Consider the following 26,896-nt stretch of genomic DNA (forward strand, 5'->3'; position numbering starts at 1 on the left):
TATACATACTTAAATAGATAAATACATACTTATATACATAGAAAACATCCATGACTCAGGAACAAATATCTGTGCTCATCACACAAATAAATGCCCTTACCGGGATTCGAACCCAGGACCGCGGCTTAGCAGACAGGGTCACTACCGACTGAGCCAGACCGGTCGTCAAACATGTAAAACTCAACATCATATTAGTGTATTAATGGAAAAAATTGATTAGTTACAATTGCCCCCCAGTCGAGATTTAACCCGCTGTACCTTACTAAAGTCAGAATTATTTAAGTCCCTATGTTAGACATGACATTATAATAATACCTATAGATAAAACACCCGATAATTATTACGCGAACATGTAGTCTCATAAAAATAATTCTGCACATAATAATTAATCTCATGAGCACTCATTTTATTATTAAATACAATGAACACTTTATCCGTTATCAGACTATAAAATTCAATAAACGTGCAGTAATGGTGTAGATAGGCATTACCATTCATTAGAATTTATCAGAATTCACTTTACCGCTTCAATTTAATTAATTCCTCGATTCAATTAATGATTTCTTATTATAAAATAACTATTATCAATATGCAAAAAAAAACTATTATCATAGTAGTTTAACACAATAGGATAATATAGGTTCATCTCCTGTATGAGTTAAAATAACTTCTTTTTTCGAAGCGTTAGGGGTGATTATAAAAAAAATTAAGGTGATTAATATTATACATCAAAATAATAATATACATCATCGTTTTAATAAAGAAATTGTAATTCAGAAAAATAAATGTTTATGGCATAAAGGCGATCATTACATACACAGTTTCAAGTATATACTCGTATCTGAACTATAAGGAGTATAAAATAAAATAAGGTAATTTTAATTCCTATTAGTTCGATACTGACGTACGTTAGTCCAATGGCTCACTGACCTAACTTGAACTCTGATACGAGTTGGCGCCAAAGTGCCCTACACAATTCTGACCCCAGATTAGGTACCCTACGCAATTCTGACATAGTTACTAAGTTGCTATCACCCTTTGTAGGTATTTCGATATGCAAATTTTTGCCCCCTAGTATAATCTAGGTGATTCTTCTACCCGCTGCCTACAATGTTACATAAATCTTTTATTGCAAAGACACAAAAGTTCCACGAGTCCTTGCCACAAGTAGGTTAACTTTTAGTTTAGTTTACCGAAATTTTATACATGGGGGCTTGAGTATATAGGTCATACTGTGCACATTTTACTATGGGACTCAATTAAAAAAATAAAGTTTTCCCATAACCAAACTGTCATCAAACTGTATGGAATACTTACCCAATTTGTTTTACGCGAATTTAATGGAGTTGGGCTCTTAGTAAATTGTACTATGTATATTCAATTCACCCTGAAAATAGTTATTCATTACGAAAACACATCCTTTATTCATTGTGAAATAGTACATTTCGATACAAGTGCGAAAAAGAGGAAGTTCGAAACGAGTGGCGATAAATTAAAACACGACCGAAGGGAGTGTTTTAAATCGACACGAGTTACGAATTTCCTTTTCGCACGTGTATTGAACGACGTTTTTCAGTACAGATAGACCTCCGAAGTTTCGACACTTCTCGCACTAGTGCGTAAAAAAAACGCCATCTGTACTGAAAAAGTAATTTATGTCGGTTTTATTGCACTCGAAATTATAAAAAATAAATTTACACTGAATATGTTTATTTTCGCGAAAATATTGCAAATTAAGGCATAATAATTATCACATATTTTGTGTTGTTTCAGATAGCGCAGCTGTTTCTTTTCACGCAGTAAATCAGAATGTAAGTAATTTTACACAAAATATTTTCTTGCTTCGTACGAGACTTTGTTCACGAACCACTTAATTACCTATAGGATCATTTTCGTGGGAGTTTGTGTACCTATACAATTTTAGGTCTCGTGCTCCAGTTTGTCCATGATAACTTTGCAGTCTTTAGGTACTTACTCTGCTCTGGCTGCAAAGACAATAGGCTAACCCCCTTATTCATAAACGTACTCTAAAGTTATCAAGCCGATAAAGTTCGTTTGTCCCTTTCCGACGTATTGATGTGATAGAAACGGACAAACGACGTTTATCGGCTTGATAACTTAAGAGTACGTTTACGAATAAGGGGATTAATCTTTTACACTCCGTAGCGCAGGTATCTCTGTTTTAGCCGCACTAGTAGGTACTGAAGAGTGATGTCATTTCAATAATTGATAAAGAGAGATGACTACGATATGGTCTACGCGGCCTGCCAGTGCCAAGTAAATGTTCTATGTTACCATATTCAAGATTCTGATTCAATAGTTTATTCATGGTAAACACATAATAATCTACATAAGTATTATATACAATTTTACAATTAATATTAAAAAATGTATGACGGGTTTACCACGATATGGTCCCGCCTCAGCATAGATGCTGACCCAGGGGTCAGCGCTGATCTTCCGGCGAGACCACTTTGTGGGCCACGAACGCAGCATATCGTTAGTAGATGGTTGATGATCAGTGCAGTGCTAAGTTAAACATAAACAGGTTCTTTAACACTAAAAGGGTTTCATAATATCCATAAACACAACATTAAATTAAATCTTTATATATCCAACCTATTAAATCCCAGCGGACATATGCAAACCGCACTGAAGCACCGCTAATTCGGCAACGAGCCGGTAACCGGTAATTACCAATGATTTACCGAGACCCGGTTACAATTACCGGTAATGGGATCAGTGTTACCGGTAAATTATCAGCCAATTGTGAATTGGGACGATTTGCGGGCATGTTAATGTTCGTTATTTTAATTTATAAGGAATTTAATTTTATTTATTTGGTGAAATTCAGATTTTACACCATGTTAATATTTTGAAACGAAGCTTAACTTCAAATGAAGCAACAGACGTATCAAGATCTACCCACGCAGATTAATATTCATTAACTGATATATTAGAATGTTTAACAGGTATATTAGCTTCCCACAGGATCCTTTCATGTTGTGTTATGTAAAATCCTTAAAGATATATGTCTTCATTAAGCGACCTTTCATGTATTATTTTTAATTAGGTGTATATTTTTTTTTGAGCCTTTATATCTTGTATTATATATCAGGGTCGATTTCTTAATTACCTCGAGTGTTTAATGTATTACGTAGACCGTGGATCACCAAACTATCTATAGCATATAGTATAGAGTACGTAATATAGAGACCAACAAGGATTATTAAATGAAAGACACTTCAATTTTCGACCCAAAAAATGTATTTTGTAAGATTTTATAATATTACACTCTTTTATTTGTGTCATTTTACACCAAAACGTGCCACTGAGCAGGCATCTTCTTGGCGAGCCCACTTCATCGTAGGCCACGTATTTGGCCTTTGGCTAGTCTGTGGCCAAGAGTAAGCTCATTTATAAATTTGAAAAAAAAACTCCGGACATTTTGGCCAATTACTCGTCTAAAGATACCAGCAAATATCATCGTCGTCAACGTCGTCCATGTGGTAACCGACAAAGTGGGACGTTCTACTAAATTTCTACACATTTAAACTATCTGACATTATATTTTTTATCCGGGCCGGGTATAATGAGGCCAGCCGGTGTCAACCGGCGGCGTAATGGCGGCGTAAATTATCCCGGGCGTAATTTGTGGCCCCGTGGCCCGCTGCAGTTATCGAAATTAAAATTACCATCGTTAATTAGATTTATTAATGAGGGGATTGTCTAGCCTTAAGGAGGTCTAATTACGGGGACGGGTATTGTAAACAATAATTTTAAGGCTTTGGAGAATATTCAAGCCGTTGGAGATGCCGTCTTTGGGCTCATTTGCGTAATTGTCTGAATATTTGAAGTGAAATGTAGAAATACGCTTTTAAAATTTGATATTTACTCTAGAGTCGTATCAGGCCTCTATAGATCTCTAGGATTGTAACTGACTGTAACTGTAGGATAAGTGAAAAAAAAAAAGATTGATAACAAATTATCAGACTCATCCCGAGACTGCTCATCAGGAACAACGGTTCCTGAAACCGTGAAACCGTGAATACCGTGAAATCTTTGCATCAGCCTATTGTGTATGTGCAAGTAGTTCGGTCAAAGAGGACGTAGTTATATATAGATATAAGTACCTACCTATTGTAAGTTTATGAAAACGCCATACAAATATGTCTTTGGCCAATTATCCGCATCATCCCCAGACGGATCTGAAATCGGCGCGCGCCGGTCCCGCTCGATTACACGCGTAACCATTGTGTTGAATACCGTGAGATCTTTGCATCGCCCCATTATACCTGCAAGTAGTACTATTAAGGAATAAGAACGGTCAAAAAAGACGTATAACAACAAACATATTGTAACTATTTGAAAACGCCACACAAATAAGTCTGTGGCCAATTATCTCGAGATGATCCGAAGCCGGCACGGCGCGTGCGCCGGTACCGCTCGATTACGCGTGTAACCATGCGTTGAATACCGTGAAATCTTCGCTCTATTATACCCGCTAGTACGGTCAAGGAATATGCTTTTTTGTGCCACTTAACTTAGTTACCTCATAACAATTAAAAGTGGAACGTTTATCTCGGTCGCTGAAAAAGATAGACACAATGGCAGAGTCATAAAATCTTTGATTGTATTAGAATGATTTCAATTGACTTTCCTTTAGATATATAAGAACTGAAACTATGTAGCATTTCTTTTTACAATATTACAACTAAGGTATCACGCGGCAGCAATCGCAAAAAAAAATAATTATTTATTTATTTCATTATTCTTTGTCTCCGTACTAAAATCATTTGAGCGAGTATATACGACTATTAATATGGGTTTACTGTATTTTTTAATGATTAAAAAGCCTAAATATACTACATATTTCAAAAAGATCTAACTCAAAGTTATCGTAATGTATCGATATCGATACCACACACGGATCGAGTGCTGATGTCACTCGATGAATATAAATTTTTCCTCCAACCGATTAGTAAATCGACATCCTGCTTGTCAGCCGAGCCGTCCGTGCATTATTAGCAGCTTATAGGCGCCAAGGTACAGTATGCAAATGTAACTAAGTGTCTTCAATATCCGTCTATTATTAGATGTCATGTTTATGCGGATATGCTTCCCTTCATATTCTACAGATTACTTTGCTCTGTTCTGATGATTGGCCATTTGCTAGCATAGCCACTATTACTATGAAACCAATCCCAAAAATGTCAAAAATAAATAGATGTCTCTTAGACACCGTCCGCATGTTAAAAACTACTTTTTCTTAAAACTAGCTATTTCAATTATGTACTATTTTTTTCATTGCACCAAAATGTTATCAATACTTGTAGGTACATTACGTATAAACACGCCAGTATTCCCAAACTACTCAAGTTTCTGTACCACTCTTGGAGCTGTACCTGTATAGGTCAAAACAATAGAAAAGAAACCATCCCTAGTAAATACTCATATATCAGTAGGGTATATCACCTACGTACCGAAATAATGGAAAATTTAAACGTAAATCAAGTAGTCATTATTACAGTACTGTTCTCCACAGTGTCCATTTGAACGCCAATATCAACAACTTGCTTGTAAATTCAAAGGCAATGGATTGGCGTTTAGGGTCCGCAGTCAGATCACGTGCGCCCAAATCATGGGCAAATAAATACATGTAGAGGATAATGCGATTCAATACGCGCTCGCATTATTGATGACATGCCTGCGTGGGACGGTTCAATATACTACATAGGTAGATATGACAGAATACACGGACAGAAAAAAAATCTGTATACGTTCCTGTAGGTACCAAAAAGGTACAAAAGGAACACTTAAGGTGCGACTCCGTCCGTGTGTCTCTCACATTATGACATTACTAAATAAACGAATCAACATTTTGACTCAAATCTGACCGCCGATTTTTTACTTTGTTGCCATTTTATTTTGCTTTTCACCTTGTGGAGTGTGTTTAACATTCAAGGTCCTAACTGTTCAATCCAATAAACTGAAACTTTGATCATTAGAAGTTCAATTTCTTGGTACTTATTTTGAGTAACGCCAAAGACACTCAAAACTGTTGGTCAAAAAGTTGATCCGCTCAAATATCTCGAGAAGTACTTGAGCTACTTATCAATATGAAATGGAAATGGAATAGTTGAACATTGGTAACCCGATAACAAATCAAAGGTGCATTTTTTATATTAAATATTTATTATGGTCGCCTTTTTCTCATACGAGTACTAAGTCCTTAACCGATATTTTTAGTTTCCAGCCAACACCTACCTTTATAAGTTAATTTAACATATTTAATGCTTGGAATTATTAAAGTACTTAAAAACAACTTCTTATTTAATACCTCTCGGCTCGCTAAAATCAATAGATATGATACACGGATAAAGTTTTATAGTTACATCTAAAATTGATATTTATAAACCCAAAGGTCGCTCCATTATTTTTAATAGCCGTAGGTGAAGTGAACAGTTATTATTTGCCATATCTCCGAGTAAGCTATAAATATGTAAAAGAGAATGAATAGCAAATGTATGGTTAAAATTTCAATATTATAATGGCCAATGCTATTTACGAGACATGCTGCCGCGTCCGCGTCATGCAGCGATACTCGATAGGGTTTTATTGATAAAACCAACAGTTAAAATAAATTAAATCGTTTAAAAACTATATAAATGTACCTACGCGTTAAGGCATTAAGATCTGAAGAGTAACTAATATTGGTTGATATAATATTGTAATAACACAAAGACGATCGGTCTGGCTCAGTCGGTAGTGACCCCGCCTGCTAAGCCGCGGTCCTGGGTTCGAATCCCGGTAAGGGCATTTATTTGTGCGATGAGCACAGATATTAGTTCCTGAGTCATGGATGTTGTCTATGTATATAAGTATGTATTTATATATATACGTATGTATATCGTCGCTTAGCACCTATACCTATAGTACAAGCTTTGCTTAGTTTGGGGCTAAGTTGATCTATGTAAGGTGTCCCGTGGGTGTCCCCAATAAAAAAAAATATATTGGATAAGCATAAACAAAACCCGGTATGATCCTAGTAAAGGTCCTTCAATACGTATGTACAACCATATAGGTACAACGAAAATTAAAAAAACCGGCCAAGAGCGTGTCGGGCCACGCTCAGTGTAGGGTTCCGTAGTTTTCCGTATTTTCCTCAAAAACTACTGAACCTATCAAGTTCAAAACAATTTTCGTAGAAAGTCTTTATAAAGTTCCACTTTTGTGATTTTTTTTCATATTTTTTAAACTTATGGTTCAAAAGTAGGAGGGGGTTATTGCGACGCACTTTTTTTCCTTTAGGAGCGATTATTTCCGAAAATATTAATATTATCAAAAAACGATCTTAGTAAACCCGTATTCATTTTTAAATACCTATCCAACAATATATCACACGTTGGGGTTAGAATGAAAAAAAATATCAGCCCCCACTTTACATGTAGGGGGGGTACCCTAATAAAACATTTTTTTCCATTTTTTATTTTTGCACTTTGTTGGCGATATTGGTACCAAATTTCAGCTTTCTAGTGCTTACGGTTACTGAGATTATCCGCGGATGGACGGACGGACGGACGGACGGACGGACGGACAGACAGACATGGCGAAACTATAAGGGTACCCTATAAATAGGCGGAACCCTAAAAACAGGTGTACATTTGGAATGTTGGTATGACTGTAAAGTAAAGATATTTGTGAACTCGACTGTACATTCGTACAAACATACAGGAGCTCCTTAATCTAGCCGCCGCCATCTACGATGGACGGCCGATACCGTTCGTTAGCCGACTATCGATTGACGAGCAATCGACTCGATTGTAGAGACTGTATACACGAGTATACTAGGACTAGGTTCAACTTTAGTTTCAACTATGACTATAGAGAGTAGCTTCTCAAAAAAAAAAAAAAAAAACATTCAGTCGAATTGAGAACCTCCTCCTTTTTTGAAGTCGGTTAAAAAGCCGTGAACTCCAAAAAAACCGAACTGGCAAGAAATTAACTTACCTACTAAATTTAAAGCATATCTGATGCTAACAGTTTCACTCATAACCAAAGTTGTTGGCATATGAATAATAAAAAAATGCTTGTTTATTTTAAACGGCATGCACTTTATTTTGATTAAAACATGGCTATGAAGTACCTAATACATTTCAAATCTATGTATATACCTACTTGTGTATAAATTCTTAGTTTTGAAACAGATACCTAAACCATTTGGCTACAATCTCACCAGATATTTAGAAAGTGCCAATTATGGCTGGGTTTTGTTCAGATACAAAAATTGCAAAGGGTGTAGATCTATACCTAAGTGTCAGGTGTAAAGTCTGATGTGACTGTGTGTCCGCGACTTTATACCGGACTCGATTGACTCTGCTGAGGTGTGAATTTGCATGCGATAAATCGGACGTTCACTCGCGGTCGTTGATCGCTAATTTGTTACTTTATCATAATCACATGATGATATTTAATTAAGTAACCAATATGGATGCTAATATGGGTACCTAGGCAACGTCACAATCGCTAACTTAGCTCTCTTTATTGCTTTGCCACTTTTGCCAGGTACGGTCGAGTTCACAAACATCTTTACAAGCCAACATGCCAAAAATACATTTACTCATCTCTATGACAAATGACAATAAGGTCGTGCATACATATACATAAATAAATAAATAAATATTATAGGACATTCTTACACAGATTGACTGAGCCCCACGGTAAGCTCAACATGGCTTGTGTTGCAGGTACTCAGACAACGATATACATAATATACAAATACTTATATACATAGAAAACATCCATGACTCAGGAACAAATATCTGTGCTCATCACACAAATAAATGCCCTTACCGGGATTCGAACCCGACATATTTGAAATGTTGGTTTGTAAAGGTATTTGTGAACTCGATTGTACCTATTGGCGCGACACAGTCAGGTGCTTTTCGATTGCCATTCACGTGCCATGAAAGATTGTCACTTTGAGCTTTTGGCTAGGCTGGTAGTGCAGACACTGCAGACTTATCTGAATTTAATACTGTAGAGAGACTTGGACTAAGACATAAAATAAAGAATAAATTAGTGATACGATCTAGAGTCTTCTCTAGGAGATAAAATAATCAAGTATGTATAATTTTAACAGCTTCGATTCAGACAATTAATTAAGGTGTTTGATTTACCAAAAGATTTAGGTGTCTAACAGATCAGAATAAGTTCAATATCTCCAGTAATTAAATTCAAGCGTTCGCTCGAAAAAGTTGACGCGAATCTAATTAAATCCAGCCTTTATGGAATGTCCTAGAACAAAGGTCTTCAAACACGAAAAGTCTTAGAATTAATGAAAAATCTAGGCAGTTACGTCGTTTTATAAATGGAAGAGTGGTAGATAGATTGGTAGGTATGTAAGGAAGGCAACAGACTGAGGCAGGTTGATTAAATAAGGGTGTCAGTCTGTCAGACGCTTTCTTCCAATACTGTAATTAAATAGCTGAGCTTTTTAGAGGTGAAAGCTTGTAATAGGTCTAGCGAGATTTATCAGTGAATTGGGTATTTATTTTCTGGTCTGGGTCTGTAGAAATATTCTAAAGAAAGTTACTATGTATGTAGTCAAGAACTGAAGTAGTTAAGTAGTTTAATTATGATATCGCTTCGAAAAAAAGTGTAGGTGAGCATTTCTTTTTTTTTTAACCGACTTCAAAAAAGGAGGAGGTTCTCAATTCGACTGAATGTTTTTTTTTTTTTTTTTTTTTTTATTTTTTTTTTGTATGTATGTTACTCGATATCTCCGAGAATCGTGGACCGATTTTCAAAATTTTTTTTTTGATCGAACCGGTATAACACCGAGATGGTCCCATTGGCACCAAGTCAGGGTCTGATGATGGGATCCTGGAGAAATCGAGGGAACTCTTCAAATGTTATAGGCACATGTAATGTTTTTAGTCTATTTTTCAAAGGTACACCAGTATTTACGTCTGATGGTAATAATTTTATGTGGCTGAGCTGATGATGGAAGGTCAACTCCTCAATGGTTAGGAGTTAAAGGATAATTCTTTCACTACTGTACATGTATTCGGACTGATACATATAATATCACTAGGAACCACTAAAAATCAACAAATAAATAAACTTTTTAACAAAAAATAAAACCGCCTTCAAAAATAAGCGCGTTACAAAACACGGAGAAACTAAAAAGCCAAAAATAATAAACCTTTCAATTCAGATTTCTTATCGTATTGCAATAAGCTAAACATCCAAATTATAAACAAATCAATTATTTTTGGAGTCGGTACCAGCCTGTGTATGGTTGGGTGGGGCAAACAGGCAATAGCAAGGCGACGAATAGATCTGGTACCGACTACAAAAATAATTGATTTGTTTATAATTTGGATGTTTAGCTTATTGCAATACGATAAGAAATCTGAATTGAAAGGTTTATTATTTTTGGCTTTTTAGTTTCTCCGTGTTTTGTAACGCGCTTATTTTTTGCCAATATTTTTTTTTTGTTTTAGGGAATTTTAGGTCAATTGTACTCAGAATCACGAGTACTTTCAATCTCACTGGGAGACAAAAAGTGTCCCAGAATTTCCATACATTTTTGTTACTTTCCTCTTTTGTTACCCCATACAAAATGTACAGAAAATGGTAACAAAATAAGAAAAAATCGTATGGGACAATTTTTTTTACTACTAGGATTGAAAAGGCTAGTAATTCTGAGTAGAAATAGCATTTTTTTTTCAAAAATATCAGACTTCATAAAAGTGGCAAAGAAAAAAAGAAATGCTCAGGTACTCGTGCTCGTGTGTGTAATAATTATACTGTGATTACTGTGTATTGAACTTTATCATTTTCTCAGTATCCAGTCCCATTAAATAGATGTGACTTCATTGTATTTACGTACATCATATTTGCATGCGCGGATCCAGGGGGGGGGGGTCATGGGGGTCATGACCCCCTGGAGCCTAAGTTGGCCATACAAATAGACCACGTGACCCCCCCCTGGGGCCCCGGGCCTTTACCACGTGACCCCCCCCTGGGCACGAAGCTGGATCCGCGCTTGCATATTTGTAGTCATGCAACTAGATAACTAGATTTTGTTTGGTATGCGAGGAGGTATTTAGATATCTAATACGTTTTTCTTCATGCCGCAAACATCTACGCAAGAAAACCAAATCGCATTCCTAAAACCATCCACATATCTGTAGGTGTGAAGTCAACGCAATCGGGTCCATCGCTACCAAGGGTTCTACCGCGAACCACTTCGTCCTATTGTACTTATATCGATTTTTCCGTCTATCGCTCGAACAAGAATGACAGAAAGAACGATTTATTAGTATTTTAGACAATCGTGATATTTAATTAGTGAGTTTTCGAATTGAATTTAGGTGACGAAATTTACTAAGTTAACCTTGCATTATTTTTGTCTATTTTTCTGGGCAACTGTGAACTGTGGCCGCGATTGCAGATTACGATGGTTCGATCTTTTACTTTCATATGTGTAATTTATTACAGTTTTAAATTATATTTCTCATATAAAACCTAAATCATTATAAAAAGTAGCTCAATGCATAAAATAAGTAATCGTACGTAAACGACATCAACGCGAGCATAGTCCTGAAATCATAGCGCGTTTATGTCTTTTCATTTCCTCTTCGCCGTACGTGGCGGAAAGTTATTAAATAGTCGAAATAATTGTTAAACAACTACATAATTTCGATATCAATATTAAAATATAGTTAGGAGCCCGTAATAAAAAGTATACTAAAGTTGACTAGTAAAATAAATAAAGTTTCGGTTTTCTTCATTCGCGGTAGGCCTTGCGTGGGCGCACAAAAAGAAACGATCATCGTCGTGGAGTCGTTAGCACCGCGGTATCGATTACTATCGGGTCTCCTGCTGGCGGAGGCTGTTTACAGTGCGGGTTTGGACACTTAAAAATGCAGATTTTGGGCTGTTACAGATAAATTTATTTGAAGCCTACAGATTTACTACGTATGCTTCCTGTTTGTCTACCAAGCTTAAAGCTAAAAGTTTACTGTGTAGCGCCACTCACAGCGCCAAGCACAAACGTTCTTTTACAAGCTATTCCTAGTTTTACCTATTTAAAAATAGTGCAAAGGTACATAATAGTTACTTCTTATGTATACATATGTACGTAAGTAAATAAAGACGTGTAGGAGCAGATCTTATTGACCTTACTTCTACTTGTGTAGCTATAGCCTATAAATTACATCGTACATGTACAAAGTACTAACAATATTAATTTATTGTTTTAACATGAACACGTAAATATCAAGGATGACCATACTTACAAGTTCATTTGCATTTAAATGCAGTTTACATCTGTCAAGCCAAATGTCACTATATCTACTGACTCATATACATGGTTTCTTTCGACCAAACTTATGACATTAAAAATATCTCAAACTCAAGGAGGCTCAAGATGGGATTTTTATTTAAGACATTTTAAGGGTATGTTTACAAAAATGATTTGTTGAATTTTCATTCCATCTACAACATACCAGTGTTGCAAGTATGGTGGACAGTATGCTTTTTTACCGTATTTAGTCTTCATGATAAAACATAAAAATCAGTTAACTCTTTCAAATCGCTAACGCACCGCAACCACCGCATAAGCAAACCAATACAAAACATAATTTATAATACAACTAAATTTAATAATCCCCGCGTTTACCTCGTTCAATAATTTAATTTGTCCATTCCTTTTCCTTCGCCACAATATTCACATGAATATCTGCATTCATAAATCTTGTTAATCATAAACTTGTATGCTAAACGGAATGTTATGTCAAGGTTTTTATCTTTATGGCGGCCATTTGCAATTAATATTGAGTTATTTGTTTGTATTTATGATATTTAAAGGCGTATCGAATTAGAGCAGCTCGTTTTTAGCTCTTGTTGGTGTTGTAGACTGAATGAGCTGAAATACGACTTAGTGCGTTTTCACATTATCCGATCCGATATCGGATGTAGGAAGAATTTCAAAGGAAACAACTCAAAGATGATGGCGTAAATATAAGGAATATCGGTCCGACCTCAGATATCGGATCGGATAATATGAAAACACAGGGTGACTTAGGTAAATAGACTTAGCCCAAGCTAAGTTTGAAAACGGTTTTGATAACACTGCTCAAAAGTTATTTGAAACGTCTACCAAATTTTGTTATGTTCTTAACCACTTCTTAACACATCGCTGTCACTATAGTACTAAATACACTGCCTAAAGAAATAATAATTTTAATGATTATAATCTGTAATGTCTTAATCATTAACATTATGAATATTATAAAGGGTAATACAAATTAACGCATTAACGGCATTCGACACACTGACATTTCAACACGGACATATTAAGATGTTTACCAACACAATTATCGCTGTGACTACCCTAATACCTATCTGAGGACAGTTGGCACAGTATATCATGACCCTACCATTCGTATCAACTATTCATAATCAGTGATCAAAGAAGACTGGTCGTATTTAACGAACTTTTGTAACCTTCAACAAATGCAATGCGCGGGAGTCGATTGCATTAGCAAGGCGATCTGTTGGAATGCAACACGATGACTCAAAAACTGAAATGCCTTAAAACCTGTACTGAATGTCAAGCAAATTTTGACTAAAGGAATGGCAGATAGAACTGAAAATAGAATGCGTGCAGTTCAGATTCGCATCTCTTTTGTTTTGATCGGGAATGTCAATTCCAAATACGAACGTGCGTGGTCCGATATTCCCTAGCCAATCAATAGTCTTGGCCTCAGCAACCAGCGTAACTATGAGCTAGGAATACTCATAATTGCTACGTATCTTGAGTTTCCTCATACTGGATTTTCAAGAATAGAATGACAAGTGTACTAGGTCCAAATTCGATGTTTTGTTTCAGCTTGTTGCATCTTTTGTTACTAAATCGATGTGGGTGTCCTGTTTTGATTTGGCGCCACGTTAGTATGTGTTAATGTTGACATACTTTGAGTGATATTGAGGACATGTTGTAACTGTAGGCTTGATTGAGATCTATGAATATTGAATCAGCATACCATGGTCTATGATTTAAGCGTAGAGGCGATGGGTGACACATAAATATGTAATGTATGTGCTTTTTAAACATAAATGTCATCTGGCTGATAAGGATTTTTATTGATGTGACCTGGTTTTTGTTGTAACCTAAGAATTCGAATATTTAAATACATTTATTATATGTATTGATTTCAGTATGGACAGTATGTATAAATTCTATACAGTTAAATCTATTTAGCTTAATTCTGATGTATATTATGATTATGAGTTTTATAGTAAATCTTTTGTATTAGAAATATGATCGAGCATATACATATTGTATTATCACGTCAAAAGTAGACAAAGAATATATTTTATGTTTGATATACCTACCTCTCTGAGCCCAAAACTAGCAATATAATAAAAATAAAAAAAAAACATTTGGACGACTGTCGATTGTCTCAAGAAAAATCTTCCCCCACAAACATAAATATCGAATTTTACTCCGTAACACAACCCGCGTTACGGTCAAGTGATTTCGGATCTCTCATAACCTCAAATTGATAGTATACGGTTACCTCAATAAAGGCGCGAGACATGTAAGTATGTAACACGCTTAAAAAATCCGGTGTCACATACGGTAACCGTATACCCGTGTGCGCGGGTGTTGATACCGCGAGGAAACCACAGGGCTGTTGTGCTAGTGGGGAGTCGAGGTTTGGAGACTACCAGTAACCGGTATATGGTGATCCGAGATTTTTGTTGAGTCTAGGCTTCATCGAACTTGGCAACTGAGTTTGTTTTAAAAGTCTTTACCTACTATACCGCCTCCGAACGGGTTAAGACGGTGTAAGAAATTTCTAGGTCCGCTGACAGCGGGCAGGATAATTTGACCAAGTTGACCTAAGTATTATATGTACCTACTAGTAGTAGTTTCATAACATTATTGCAGCAATATATGTATTGAAATAATGCTGAAAAGCATTATTTAGATATTAGACTTAAGCAATTGAGATCGTAGGTTCTGTTGAGTTGAGAGCTAGAACAATATGACGAGATTCATTGCTTTTAGTTCGAACTATTCGTATTGGGGGATCAACAAACTAATAATATATTGGATTCATGAAATAAAACTATGGAAACGGATTAAAACCGATTAAATCGCGCGACATTGTAATTTTTCCTCAGTCACCCGTTGACCACGAACGCTGTAAAGTGTTCGAAACGTCGGAATGAATTGTAAATTCATTATACGCGATTTAATCCGTTTCCATAGTTTTATTTCATGAGTACCTAACTATCGCGGTAACCGAAGACAATATTAATGTATTGAATTGGTAAACGAGTGGAACGGCAACAACCCTTCATCGCTCCATGTAGCCCTTCTATGCTAAACCAATTTTACTATGACTTCATAATCTATACAACTAGTTTCTTATCATAGATCAGGCCTAGTCTGGTCGCAGGGTTGGGCGATAAGAATGACAACGGTCACACTTAAGATTAATTACAGAGATTAGATGCGTTACGTAATGGGTGCATAATTTTTTATGAGTTCGTCGATATGCCTGCCATAATACTTAATAATTATGACCTTTGGGTTCAGGGAAAAGTGTAGCGTACTTACGTGCACTGCACACACACACGTACGATTAACACAAAATGCCATAATTCAAAAGGATAAAGTAGACATAAACATAGGATCTATAAAAATGTTCACGTTATGTTTTACAAGAAAATCTTCTCTTAAGCTTAAAATTAGAAAAAAAACGTTAATGTAGGGATTCAAACGGACAGGTAACGTATTTGTGCTTTATGGAAGTTGTATAGAAGAAAATTTTGCTCTAAATGCAATTCGAATCAGGTACTTTGGTAAAACTTTATCTTTCTAATTATGAAAATTTAAATTAAATGTACATTGATATCAAAATGACAATAAAATCAAATTCACACTAACACCTAAACAATTTCGTATCCGAAACGACCAGTTAGCAATGTTAGCATGTGTTTGTTTCTAGCCACAGTTATCGAGTTAAGGGTAATTTGGCGCACAATGTGGGCTAGCCTTGGACCAGTTGCGCGCGCGCCGGGCACTAGGGTGACCAGCAACAGCTGCTTAGGAAGACTATTGTATTCCCAAATATACAATTTAAAAAAAACATCCCGACGAATTGAGAACCTCCTCCTTTTTTAAAGTCGGTTAATAATGCCACATCCAGCAATCACTAGTTTGATTAGATTTCAGTCACGCATCTAAAGTTTTTTTCATAACATAGATCGAAAACGTAGCTTGTACATATCTACACGATGTAAGTCGTCACTTTGTGGAGACACTAGGGCGTGTCAGATCAATTTCAAAGCCTCGTCTCTCGAAGCCGACGTTTTTTACAAGTTCATATGTGGCCATGTAATGAAATCTTACAAGTCGATATTTAACCACTAACATTACAAATGTATTGAGGGTATTGGACCACAAATACGTACTTCTTGCTGCAAGAAGCATTCGACAAAAAAGAAGCTATGAAGAGCATTTCTGAATTTTGTTTCAGAGTAGGTAGGGTTCAAATGAGCAAGATATTTTTAAGTAAAGTTAAATCTTTACAGTCATCATTGGATACACTGTGTGAGACAAATCGCCAAATACACCGAAATACAAATTTACTTTTATGGTAACAAAGCTATATTACGATATATTTTGTGCTTTGGCAGTCACAATATAGATATTCGATGCTGATTGGATGATTATACAATACGGTATTAATCTGCTTCATAGCTAACCTAACCGAATGCCCCTACTCAGATACGAGAAATAGCACGGAATGTTGTAAAAAAAGTTAAAAAAAAATATCTCTGACTGGTAGCCTGGTGCCCCTACTCATCGAATAAGGATAGGACACGCGCGTGGCCCTATACGGTGTCTTTCGCAATGACGTACTGTCACCCATAGCGCTATGTGGAGCATTAGTCACTATTAGGGTCTCCGACCAAACTGCTGGGTTTGTCGAGGTTATACGGGCGAAAGGAAAGGAAATGTTACATGCCAGATGGCCATAAGCCATAAATAAACAATCGAATTAGCTTGGAATTTTAGAATGCCAGAAAACGATCTTTTTCCTTTAGCATAAAATAACAAACATGTGCGTTATTATCTAGTGCTGGCCCTACCCAATATGCTAAGTCCGGTCAATCATAACTAAATACGAGCTCGTGAGAAACGCATGACTTCCGAATGATGTCCTTAAGATGTCCTAAAGATACCTGATGTGTACGTTAGAATTGGCCTTTAATCTGTATGTAGGATTTTCTTAGTACTTCGTCCTTACAATCTGTATGTAGGATTTCTTAATTCTTCCTCCTTACGTTAGCTGATAAACACATTCGTGTGTTGCGATTTTTTTTCGCATTTAAAGCAGGCGATATATTTGCAGAATTATGCACATAGCCTTGGAAAAAGATCTAGCCTATTTGCAGAAAATTCTCATTTACACGGTGGACCTAGGTATTTCATGTAGGTAATGCTCCAAGTAGTGAACTCAACACGTTATCAATACTCCATTATATTTACATCCAGATGTTTTCTAATCCAACTTAACTCTTTGTTAAACCCCAGTTAAAAGTAAACGTGGTAACAATTAAACCAACTCCGCTTTATTAGTTCCGGGCCAGTTAGTTATATTTAGTTAATTTTGATTAGTGGCTGTTTAAACAGCTAGTAATTGCTGGTTTTATTGGGATGGGGGTATTTTTGACTCGTTTATATTTCTTTAACTATTTATTCGTGGGAATGTGTTTGTTTTAATTAATTACACAAAAACAACCCCTTCAATACTTGTTACAAATGTATTATGTACCTATAACCAACTCCCAACTCCCAACTGAGGGGGGACTGAAATCTTCTCGAGGCTGAGGCGTAGGGTTAGAGCCGGCGTAGCTTTATTTGACGTTCATATGCGCATTGTAATATGCCTACTTGAAAAATAAATATTTCATTTTCATTTTCATTTTCATTTTCATTATACAATACAAGTACAAACAATTTACCACACTGTATATTTATCTACGTTATATTTTGCGACAAACATTTTGCGAGAGCTAGGATGGCAGCTACATAACTGTGCTAACATATCTATAGTGGTGAGTTATTAAATACTCATATTCATATTTTATAATATATTATTTTATAATGTATTATTCGTAAGACATAAAAGTCATCCTTCATTAGTCATTAGTGTTTAGGTGATTAGATGGTCCATTTTGAAGAGTATAAATTAGTGAAGAATATTTTCGAGAGGCAAAATACCTACTAAATTCCAGAAGGGATTAGTAATCAGTCGTTCAGCAGAAAAACCTAGAAAGTATGTAATTTCTTCCGGCGCTTAGTTTATTTCTTATACCCGCATCGTCTTAATCTATATTTTAATAACTAATCTACTTCAATATTTAAGTACAATTCACAGTCCATATATTTCTAACAAAAGACTAACCCATTCTATGAGCCATGAGCACTCATTGTCAATTTTAATCCCGTAAATCGTCTTAAACACCAAAACTGTCGCGAAAAGAACAAGGGTAGGATTATAAACTACGTCCACACGATGGGACCTCTAGATATTTCACTTAAGACGCCACGGACCTTAACATGAAGGATAAAGGGATACTCTTACTTGTCAAGGGGTCCGTATCGTCAATCTGTCACGGTGACAGCTAACAGATTACGGCAGGTAGTCGATTGACAACTCAGCTTTCCGGGAAACGACGGGCGACAGTGTCGCTTGGGGTAGGATTGACGATTTACACGATATAACAGGTTTTGTGAGGCAGTCATATTGGTATGAAAATATTGGAAATGCGCTTGAGCCGTTAGGTCATTCAAAAGCATATTCTGAATAGACTAGTTTTATCGATACACAAAGTGAATTATGTTAACGCAATTTCATTATATTACATTAATATAAAGGCACTACAATACTGATGCAGAGCATCCCTCACTCAAGACCATCGAAAAATATATGTCAAAGAGCGTGGGTGCCAGAACACATCCCAGATTTACATCACTTGTAATTTGGATCTCGTCGGAGAGTTCGTTTTCGTGCTGAACATGCATTTTTGCTTTAGTAGTCCCTAAGTAGCAAACTTATACTTATCACTTTCAACTTCGATACTTATTGTACCTTATTTTAACTAACTCATTGAGCTATGGTTATTTTTAGCTAAATATATGTAAGGACCTACTTAAAGTAAAGGCAAACTAATCTTTAAGCACCGCGCGCGGACAGACACTCAAATTATTTCAAATAAGGTGACGAACCCAATCATGGACAGTTTAAGAAAAAAATTCGCCTGTTTTTGATATTTCACTGATAAATGTAAAAATTCTACGGCTAAGCGTGTTAAATCTTGAATGTCCTATCCTTCTTTTACATTTCAAGCGTATTGCAGAATAGATACACCTATTGGTTTCTTCATAGTTAACAAATAAAAACTAGGTGTTTTTTCTCCAATTATGGACGGCAGTTCTCCAGTAATGGATCCCCCATTATGGACAGTGAAATAAATTTAAAATTTTACTTTTAAAGCCAACTGATACGCAATGAGTCAATTTAATACACCATAAATACAATTAGTTTGGGTTATTTTAACATAGGATTGTTTCTTGTAAATTTTGGTTTTGTAAATTGTTCCTTGTCCATTATAGGAGGTACGCAGTTTTTCGGGTCCAGTAATGGACACTCGCAAAATAACGTCATTTCTTTATATCTTTGGAGCAACAAACTAGTATGTTTTACCTCATGCTTAATGCAGTAAGTAAAACGCATTCAAGATTACACCGTGCGTTATTTTTTTATTATTTTATACATGAACTCAATTCTCTTAGCAACATTACTAAGAATTCGTCTTGATATTTTTTTCAGTAAACTGGTGAATTTTATCTTGTCGCCAAATCCTTCAGAAATAACCGCATTAATTGAAACTTCAAAATGAAACAGCTCTACAACTCTAGTTTATGGTACATAGCCGTCAGTTTTTAGAAACTTATTTTAGATACTTATTTTTAAGGATTTGTGTTTTTTTGTCCATAATGGCATCACCGTCCATTATGGGGTATTTTACCTTATATTGTACGACGTTAGAATTCATAGCTTAAGTCCACTTAAGCTTGGAATTTGTAACGCCATACGTCAGAAATGTGAAATGGCACGGCTGGTTTGGTTATTGGCTCTCGAGCTCATTACTCAAAGACAGCTTTCTGTCCCAGGAAGAGTTTGTTAGAGTTACACAGGATGTTCATATTACATGGTATAGCTGGGCCATTTTTTTTTTTTTCAAAGTTGTCCACCCCACTTTTTTTATTTGGAAATTTTTATGTGGTTTCCACTCAGAATCGCGAGCTCTTTCATTTCTAATAGGAGAAAAAAAGTGTCCCAAGGTTTTTTTCCCATTCCGTTACCATTTTTTCATACATTTTGTATGGCGGTAACGGAATGGAAGGTTCGAAAAAATGTATGGAAATGTTGGGACATTTTTTTTTCTCCTATCAGGATCGAAAGACCTCGCGATTCTGAGTATTAATCGCGTAAAAAATAGCCATGTTACGAAAATAGTGGGGTTGACAACTTTGAAAAAAATGACCCAGCTCACATAGCTGATTCGAGTACGTGTAAGGACATTATTGTAGATTAACAGAATAACTAGAGATCATACCTACATCCCGGTAAGGGCATTTATTTGTGTGATGAGCACAGATATTTGTTCCTGAGTCATGGATGTTTTCTATGTATGTATATAAGTATGTATTTACCTATTTAACACTTTCGAAACCGGGCTCTACGCGGCGCTACGACATTTTCGCTACATACGGGGAAACCCATGTAATCGGCTACGCTTCTACGAGCGGTGTGCCCGACAGTCGGGTTCTTGGTAGCGAAAGTGTTAAGTATGTATATCGTCACTTAGCACCCATATTCAGATTCAGATTCAGATTCAGACATTTATTGGTAAAAAGTAATACATTTTTACATGTCATAGTACAAGCTTTGCTTAGTTTGAGGCTAAGTTGATCTATGTAAGGTGTCCCCCAATTTTTTTTTTTTACATATATTTTATTACAAGAAACAGATATAAAAACCTATCTATCGTGTATGTTACGCGATATCCAAATCATGAAAAATCTTTTCGTTTCAACGGGAATAAACGAATATGAGAACAGTGATAATACGTGGAGAGAACATTGATAATAGATCACTGTATGTGCAAATGTAACAAGTCAATTGACCTATCGAAACTTGTTGTGAAGCATGGTTTTTAGGTAGGTACCTACCGGGGATAGCGAACGTTGATATCGGGACCCCATTAGGTCATCACCAAGTCATCACTAAACCCGCAGCTCTGTTTCTGACAGCTTTTTGACGCGAAAATCCACATTAAGGTGTACTCGGGTAATTCCGAACGTCACCCTTGATTCCATAGTAATAAGGGGTCCCTTTTCGGAATTTACCGACGGTTTTTGACGTTTAGAATTACCCGAGTACACTTACACAATTTTCTTATTCAAACAAACCAATTGTCACGACGGTAGCCTTTAACGACAGAACTCGAATAGAACCTACATTCCAATCGTACATACAAGACCGCGAACAGTAGTTCCATACGCTAATAGCTAATTAATTGTACGAGGGGTGATCCAAAAGTAATGATAACTGAATACTTTTTGCATCGGATTAAAATAAATAGGTATGCCGTTACTGTCCACAAAGACTCCTTAGTAAATAAAAAAAAATAAAAATAAAAAATATGTATCTGTCAGAGAGTTGCATTTGTTTTTTCACGAGCAGTCGGAACAATATCGCAAAAATGGAGAAAACTGAGGTGAGAGCGGTTATTAAATACTTCTGTTTGAAAAAAATGTGTACTAAAGATATATACGCTGAATTAGTGGGAACACTGGGGGAGTCCGCTCCGCCGTATTCTACAGTGGCACGCTGGTCAAAGGAGTTTAACTTGGGAAGAACATCCACTCAAGATGAACACCGCGAAGGCCGTCCATCTGTCGCCCTTACTGGAGAAAACGTAAAAAAAATTAATGATCTCGTTTTAACAGATAGAAGGATGACTATCAGGCATCTAGTTGAGCTCACAGGCATCTCGTATGGCAGCATTCAAAGAATCTTAACTGATGAATTACATATGAAAAAAGTCTCCGCTCGTTGGGTGCCTAGAATGTTAACGGCTGAACAAAAGAAAATACGTTGTGAGATTTCGAAGTCTAATCTTGAAAAATTTCAAACTGATCCCGAAACATTTTTGCGTCGGTTTGTAACCATGGACGAGTCTTGGATCCATCATTTCGATCCTGAGACCAAACAGCAATCCATGACCTGGAAGCGAGCGTCGTCCCCTACACCGAAGAAATTCAAGGTAGCAAGCTCCGCTGGTAAGGTCATGGCTTCAGTGTTTTGGGATGCTGAGGGAGTCATAATGATCGAATACCTGGAAAAGGGAACCACTATTACGGGCTCCTACTACGCTGACCAAATACGCAGATTGAGAGAGGCAATCAAAGAAAAGCGGCGGGGTAAACTTCGAGCTGGCATCCTGTTTCACCAGGACAACGCACCGCCCCACAAGGCCGGTGTTGCGATGGCTGCCATCCGTGATTCAGGGTTCGAATTGCTGGAACACCCCCATATTCGCCAGACCTAGCCCCCAGCGACTTTTATCTCTTTCCACGGCTGAAGGAAGATCTTAGAGGCAACAAATTTTTGAATGATGGCGAGGTAATGGCCGCTGTGGAGGCATTTTTGGAGGGTCAAGAAAAAGATTTTTTTTTAAAGGAATTCGTAGTCTGGAGAAACGATGGTCCAAGTGTGTAGACTTGGAAGGAGATTACGTAGAAAAATAAATTATTTTATTAAACATTTTATGTGTCTTTCATACTGATTATCATTACTTTTGGATCACCCCTCGTACACATGTCCACACACAATGACCCACCTCGTTGAAAGCCTTGTTTGGCCATAATGACCATAGACAACATTAGCGCTTGGAAATGGGCCAGAGACTAATCTCTTCATTGCTATTGTCTGTGGAACCTATTATTGAATGGAAACATACATTCGCCTATAGTTCGACTTTCGCGTATAGTCACAAACGGGGTAGGTGTAACCTAACCACAAAATTAAAATAAAAAAAAAAACCCCGACAAAGTGGACCGATTTTAATGAAACATGGCTAAGAACACTCCCGACTAATTCAGCTTTCAAACAAAAAAAACTAAATCAAAATCGGTTCATCCGTTCGGGAGCTGCGATGCCACAGACAGACACACACACAGACAGACACGTCAAACTTATAACACCCCCCCGTTTTTGCGTCGAGGGCATGGCAATTGCCATCCGTGCCACTATTGAAATCTGGGGTTGAAAGAATACGAAATATATTTTAATATCCATGTTTGACCTAATTATTTTAATTTTAACATTGTAACATTATGATATTAAATAAAGCCATTCTATGTCTATGTCTATGTCTAAATTTTGATATTGCGTATGCCACTGAATGCCCTCGACCTTTTAAAGGTCGCGTCATTGTTACATTACACCTTCCTAAATTTAGTACCCGAATAAATAATTTGGGAAAGTGTCACCGCACTTAGCATCCTAATTTAACTTGCAAAATAGGGTTAATATTCCTAAAAGTACACCTCCAAACTTATAGGGCTCTCTTGAACAAGTTTTCACCGATCAAGCCTTTATTAGAACTTAATTTTTGGTAAATATCAGGAGAAGCAGCCTGTCCACGATTAGAATACGCTAAATTACGAAATATGAGCATTATATGTTGGTAATTTAATAGTTGACTCAACCTCTATGTAGCTCTAATAAACTCGCACATCACATCAGAATTGCAAGTAGATAATAACTAAGTATATTTATTTATTTAATTCAATCACTGTTTTAACCTACCTACCGGATTATGACTTCCGGGGTTATTTTGATATGCGGGTTTACGTTTAATAATTTTAAAATAATTGATAACAACTTCCCCTAAAGGTTACATTTGGATAAAGGTTGAAACAGTATTGCTTTTGCAGAGTCAGAATACGCTATTGCTGATCATATAAAGAGACGCATAATGTGGTGGATAGAACATGCTAACGCGACATTGACGTTTATAAGTGATCGAATAAGGCCCCAGCATTGCTGCAACAGCAACTCTGCTGCAGTTATGATTTGAATGTAACCTTAATACAGTGCCTAATGACAAATAACACGGTTATGTTAGCATTGCTGGTAGCACAGTGGCAATCGCTTCATCGCTTTCAACACACAGAAACTTGAGCGTGTCAGATCAAGTAAGATTTTCTTCTTTTTTTCAAAATATTATATTAAAGTACCTATAGCGGGGCAAATTCCGACTGGGGGCCAATTGTAACTGATCCATTTTTTCCATTATTACACTATTACCATTGAGGTATACGTAGTACATATACCTCAATGACTAATATTACTCACTAATTTCGACTGGGGGGCAAATGCAACTTTTTCCCTTGTTTTACATTATGAACTAGAGTGTCCACTGATTATATATGACACGCGAGTTCAGTGGATACATACCTCTATAATATGGAACTCAACTTAACAGTAAGTTGAGTTGCGAGAGAAGAAATTGCCCCGCTGTACCTTACTGAGGTTTTTGTAAAAATTACTTTGATTATTAATCAAATTTCCAAGCAATATCTGTTCTTCTATCTACCACATACATTTATACATAATATGTATATCATTTTTGCAACACAAAAATGAGTAACATTACTATGGAACTCGGTAGCCCGCATTGGCATAAATGCATAAATCAATGGTTTCCCACTTGATATTTACAGTTACCGATCATAAAACAAAATGACTGACTCCAATACTAAAACAGCGGCACTTACGCCCTTTTATGTATACAATGTTAGAACAATAGACTATGCGGTTTCGTTAGGAAGATGTAAGGTAGTAAAAGGCTTAAAAGGAAATTTAAATAAAAGGAAAAGAAACGTCCTTTGATTTTGTGGTCGCCCGCATGGCGCTTTAATTCAACCGGCAGTTTTATTGTAGTTAGCGAATTTAGAGATAGTATCTTTTAAAAAAACCGGCCAAGAGCGTGTCGGGCCACGCTCAGTGTAGGGTTCCGTAGTTTTCCGTATTTTTCTCAAAAACTACTGAACCTATCAAGTTCAAAACAATAGAAAGAGAGTCCTAGAAAGTCTTTATAAAGTTCTACTTTTGTGATTTTTTTCATATTTTTTAAACATAATATATGGTTCAAAAGTTAGAGGGCCGGGGACGCACTTTTTTTTACTTTAACAGCGATTATTTCCGAAAATATTAATATTATCAAAAAACGATCTTAGTAAACCCTTATTCATTTTTAAATACCTATCCAACAATATATCACACGTTGGGGTTGGAATAAAAAAAATGTCAGCCGCCACTTTACATGTAGGGGGGGGTACCCTAATAAAACATTTTTTTCCATTTTTTATTTTTGCATTTTGTTGGCGTGATTGATATACATATTGGTACTAAATTTCAGCTTTCTAGTACTAATGGTTACTGAGATTATCCGCGGACGGACGGACAGACAGACATGGCGAAACTATAAGGGTTCCTAGTTGACTACGAAACCCTAAAAACCGATATCCTCGGTTATTCAAATTAACAAAGGTATAGTACAGGAGTAAGGAAGAAATAAACAATAATACATATGAACTAGGTAATTAGGTATGATAATAGACGAAGCTAGTCAGTAATTAGGTACCCAAATTCATACTTAAGGATTGGGTCTGTGGTTTGCTTCAGCAAAATAATTAATAATTACTCATTTAGGTTATATCCGCCTTTATCTGCTTTTATATCCTACCTTATCGGTAGTAGTAACCGGAGGCAAATTTTATTATCCATACTAATATTATAAATGGGAAAGTGTGTGTGTCTTGTTTGTTTGTCCGTATTTCACGGCAAAACGGAGCGACGAATTGTCGTGATTTTTTAAGTGGAAATAGTTGAAGGAATGGAGAGTGACATAGGCTACTTTTCGTCTCTTTCTAACGCGAGCGAAGCCGCGGGCAAAGGCTAGTTGAAAATAAAATGATCGGAGTCAAATCCAAAGAGTCAAATTTAACTGCGAAATAAGAAATATCAAAGCTTAAGTACACTTACATTACAATTAGATTGTAATTGTTCCTACGAGTAGGTAGCTTCCAAATTCATATGTAGACCCACCTTTCCATTACGCCGTGTCTTGCGTGGGCGACGATCGCGCGACCGTCGCCGTCGCGTCTCATACTTCCATATCGATAAGGTTTGATTTCGTATGCGTCGCATCGCCGTCGCGCGACCATCTCGCGACCGTCGCCCACGCAAGCCACGGCGTTACAGACAGGTAAAATTTCATAATTCAGATAAGTTAAACTATTAATCAACAGCAAATCCTAAGTTATTCCATCAGCTAGACTCATTAATCATCAAAATAATGTTAAGACTAAATAAGATTAGGTATTATTAATTTATAAATTATAATCCTAAGCTTATATTTCCATTGAAATCAGGGCATGGCGTATATCTAATTTAATTTTAGGATACCTGTATGTGACAAGGCATATCAGACATAGTTTGTATTGTAAGGGATGAGGATTCGATCTTTAAGTATTTTATTTTCTTTTTAACAATAATTTCTACTGTATTGTTTTTCGTAGGCTCTAGAGACATAAGTACCCGTGGGATAAGATTGTTAATTGTGAATTAGACTTACGATTTACGTTCACTATATTTCTCTTAAGTACCCCTATTCGGACAAGTGTCACAACAATAAATACAATTTACGGATTACCGTTGAC

The 26,896-nt window shown here is 36.4% G+C and overlaps 1 protein-coding gene across 2 annotated transcripts in view; it reads left to right on the forward strand.

Annotated features, from left to right (window-relative positions):
• The first annotated feature begins 1,792 nt into the window (after positions 1 to 1,792).
• LOC125231689 (frizzled-2) overlaps positions 1,793 to 26,896 on the forward strand; it is a 66,255-nt gene continuing 41,151 nt past the window's right edge. Inside the window, exon 1 of one of the 2 annotated variants that reach the window (XM_048137213.1) lies at positions 1,793 to 1,811. The gene's annotated coding sequence lies outside the window, so the exon portion shown is untranslated. Of the gene's footprint in view, positions 1,812 to 24,311; positions 24,368 to 26,896 lie in introns of those variants that run through there. The other variant, XM_048137212.1, reaches the window with a different exon arrangement.

This window comes from Leguminivora glycinivorella, chromosome 12 (assembly GCF_023078275.1).
Source record: "Leguminivora glycinivorella isolate SPB_JAAS2020 chromosome 12, LegGlyc_1.1, whole genome shotgun sequence".
In the NCBI taxonomy this organism is placed as follows: Eukaryota; Metazoa; Arthropoda; class Insecta; order Lepidoptera; family Tortricidae; genus Leguminivora; species Leguminivora glycinivorella.